The following is a 4081-nucleotide window of genomic DNA, read 5'->3' on the forward strand; positions in this document are numbered from 1 at the left end:
CAGGACCCAACAAAGATCATATTGAAGAATTGAAGGCACAACTGGGTAGGGAATTTGAAATGAAGGACTTGGGATCAACAAACAAGATTCTAGGGATGCAAATTCACCGAGACAAAAGTAATAGGAAGATTTGGCTTTCACAAAAGAATTACTTGAAGAAAAAATCTTGTCACGATTTAGCATGCAAGATTGTAAGCCAATTTCTACCCCTCTTCCTATTAACTTCAAATTATCCTCCAGTATGAGTCCTAGCAGTGAAGAAGAGAGGATGGAGATGTCTCGAGTACCGTATGTATTAGCAGTGGGAAGTTTAATGTTCGCTATGATATGCACAAGACCAGACATTGCACAAGCAGTGGGAGTGGTTAGTCGGTACATGGCGAATCCAGGCAAAGAGCATTGGAATATTGTAAAGAGGATCCTAAGATACATCAAAGGGACCTCAAATGTTGCATTATGTTACGGAGGATCAAACTTACTAATCAATGGGTATGTAGATTCTCACTTTGCAGAGGATTTGGATAAAAGCAAATCTACTACAGGATATGTGTTCAAAGTTGCTGGTGGAGCTGTAAGCTGGGTTTCAAAATTGCAGTCAGTTGTGGCTACGTCCACAACAGAGGCAGAATATGTAGCAGCTACACAAGCCAGTAAAGAAGCAATTTGGTTGAAGATGCTATTGGAGGAGCTTGGGCACAATCAAGAGTATGTCTCTCTGTTTTGTGACAGTCAAAGCGCCTTGCATCTAGCAAGGAATCCAGCATTTCATTCAAGGACTAAGCACATACGAGTTCAGTACCATTTCATTCGTGAAAAGGTGGAAGAAGGAACGGTAGATATGCAGAAGATCCATACCAAAGACAACATAGCAGATTTCATGACGAAGACAATCAATGCTGATAAAAATTTACCTGGTGTCGATCCTCCTGTGGCCTGTCGGAAACGTAAGCAACATGAAAGGTACAAGGTAGAGAGAATGGTGTGAAGATATGATTGTTCCAATCAAATCTTCAAGTGGGAGATTGTTGAAAAATTGGCACACCAAATTGCATCAATTGTCAACATTATGGGTGGCAATTTGGTGGCATTAATGGGGTGGCAAAATTGGTCAAATTTGGCCAACAAATTGTTGAAAATTTTGGATGGTAAAACTATGTAATTAGTCATTGTAAGTTAGGGTATTTACAAATTAGTCCTTAAAGCTTCAACTATAAATACCCTAGCTCATTTAGCTTCAAAACCATCCCAAAGCATTCTAGCTTTCTTCCAATACTAGAGAGATTTTAGAGAGTTTCTTGAGAGTTGTTTTCTCCTTTTTATCTAGAGAGAATTATCATTGTTTTCTCCTTGGTAGATCGAGAGAGGTTGTAATTCCTATTTTCTCATAGTGAAATTCTTCTACTGTTGCCCGTGGTTTTTACCCTATATAATTTAGGGGTTTCCCACGTAAATTTTGTCTCTTTTTATCTTCATTTTTATTTTCTCAAATTATCAGTTGTGATTTTGCTCTATCCGATAGCCGTTGTGTACTTTACCCTAATACAATTTATATTTAAACCCAATAAAAGGGATTTGATAATCCAATCTATAAGTTATATTTATCCAAATCAATAAACATTCCTTTTTATAAAATTTCCTCACCAAAACTACCAAACTTGCTAAAATACAATTAATAGAATTAGCGTGGCAATGAACATATGAAAAACCCTAATAAAGAAACACATCCCATGTTACTACAAAGAGGATCACACAGCTGAGTGAAACAAAAAAAGAATATTGAATGATGGTAATTTTCTCCCTGGTGGGTCCAACCAACACCACAAAGATAGCGACAGACCGCATAAAATATTCTATTTCATCGGAGCTCTCTAATGCATGACTACGACTGTGGTGGTAGTGGGTAGAAAAGTTCGCCGTTTGTGGAATGCTTTGATTGTTGGGGCAAAGCTTTCTTTATGCACATGTTCCCATTTTTGGCCATGGCCCCTTCACATTCAGTTCTTGCCACAAAAGCATGCTGTTTCTCACCACCCTTTTGGGGGGGTGGAGATGGGACAAATTGTACGTACTCCATTTCTGACTATTTTTTTTTCTAAACCGATTACAACTTCAGGGATTGATAGCTTGGTTAGACACCTCCATTTTAAATGAGATTATTTACATTTTTCAAGGATGATGAATTTATGATCTGAGATATTTGTTTTTGTTTTCTTGCCATCAGGATAGTTATTTCAATTTCTTTTTTTTTCTTTTATAACGTCAAAATTTAAACTATCAATTTCTTCCTTGCTAGAGCTTGCACTTAAAATCTTTTCAAAACCATCATCATCCATAATCTCGTTATAGCCTTTCTCTATGATATCCCACACGTCTTGTGATCCAAGAAGTGCCTTCATTTTTGATACTCCAATTGTCGTAGTTGTTGTTATTGAGTGTCGGAACTTGGAATGGTGCCATACCATTTGCCATATCTCTCAATATAATGAGATTTTGTAAAATCCGATTGCACGAATGAATCCGGAACGCCGAAAAAACCTTGGGAGGGACTTGGACAACTCGGTCAAGGGCTCCAACTCGGCTGACTCGGCTCAACTCGGTGAGTCAACTCGATTTTCTGGCAGCAGTCTTCCGGCGGTGCGTGGCGGTGCGTCAGAACTCAGATTGAGAAAATTCTGGCGGCGTCGGATTCCTCTCGTCGAGACCTTCGATCTTTCCAGCTCTCTCTGATGCCACTTTGTTGGAAATAAAACACTCACACAAACAACTTTTATTGAAACTCAAACAAATATTACAAGAACACTCTCACTCAAAAACAAGAATTACAACTCACTCTTATAAGACTTTACTTCTTCATTCACTTAGAAGCTCTTAATTTTTCTTGATGCTTAAAACTAAAATGAGAAGGGGTATTTATACTACTCAAGAACAATCCTACACCACAAAAATAAACTAATTTAAACCATTATAAATTCAACAAAATATCTAACTCTTACCTAACTAAATTGATGTAAGCAATGACATCATTACTTAAATGATGTAAGCAATGACATCTTTAATTAAATGATGTAAGTAATGACATCAATTTAGTTTGGGTTTGGGTTTAGGCTCCCATAATGGATCAAGTTTATGATCCAACATAATCATGATGACTTCGTTCTCATAATCCAATCAAAATAATAGGTTTTTGCCTTATGACCACTGAGTCCCTTTTCAAGATCTAGTGTTTTCCTTTTCTTTCTTTCCTTTTGTTTTATTTTCACCCTACAGATAAAACCAAAAAGAGAAGCACGAACTCGTAGTGACTGGTGTTTGTCTTCATGCCTTTTAATTCTTTGATATTCTGGTTTTAAGTTTTAACCAATGTTCTACTCGTACTTTTTCTCTCTTTTTTTCACCTGCAATGAGACCAAGCATACCCCTTTCTTTCTTCGAGTAGTACTTTTACACTTGTAATTTATATATCATTATGTCTGCATAGTGGTTGATCTTGAAAATTAAGATGTTATATAGGGTTTATATAGTAACTTTGTAGTTCCATTTTCCGCAGTATGACCAAGATGCTTGAGCGATACCAGCGTTGCTGCGTTACTCCTCAAGACAACAGCCTTGAAGGCGAAACACATGTTCTTTTTTTCACTACAATTTCTTTTACAAACCGCAAAAATTAGTGAGCTTGACTTCCATTTGCATATCGATTCAGAGTTGGTACCAAACCAAGAGGTAACCTATTTGAAGGCAAAATATGAAGCACTGCAACGCACTCAAAGGTTAAGCAGTTTTTCAAATCACCAAAAAAAAAAAGAGAAAGTTCTGTTGTTTGTCTAGTTGAAAATATATATGTATGTTTATATGATTATTATATCAGGCCTTTTCTTGGAGAGGATCTTGGACCATTGAATGTTAAAGAGCTGCAAAACCTTGAGAAACAACTCGAAGGAGCTCTTGCACTGGCTAGACAAAGGAAGGTGAATTTTCTGGTATTTCCATCAAACTGATTGAAATGTGTGGTAATTTTCTTGTTTAATCTTCACCCAGAAATGGTTTTTCTTGTACTGCAGACACAGATCATGATAGAACAAAT

At 36.9% G+C, this 4081-nt stretch overlaps 1 long non-coding RNA gene across 1 annotated transcript; it reads left to right on the forward strand.

Annotated features, from left to right (window-relative positions):
• The first annotated feature begins 3716 nt into the window (after positions 1 to 3716).
• LOC120181507 lies at positions 3717 to 4081 on the forward strand. The gene is made up of 3 exons (XR_005521764.1): positions 3717 to 3767; positions 3866 to 3965; positions 4059 to 4081. It is a non-coding gene; the product is annotated as an uncharacterized LOC120181507 (long non-coding RNA).

The sequence above is a fragment of the Hibiscus syriacus genome, unplaced genomic scaffold (genome assembly GCF_006381635.1).
Source record: "Hibiscus syriacus cultivar Baekdansim isolate YM2019G1 unplaced genomic scaffold, ASM638163v2 tig00112528_pilon, whole genome shotgun sequence".
NCBI classification, from domain to species: Eukaryota; Viridiplantae; Streptophyta; class Magnoliopsida; order Malvales; family Malvaceae; genus Hibiscus; species Hibiscus syriacus.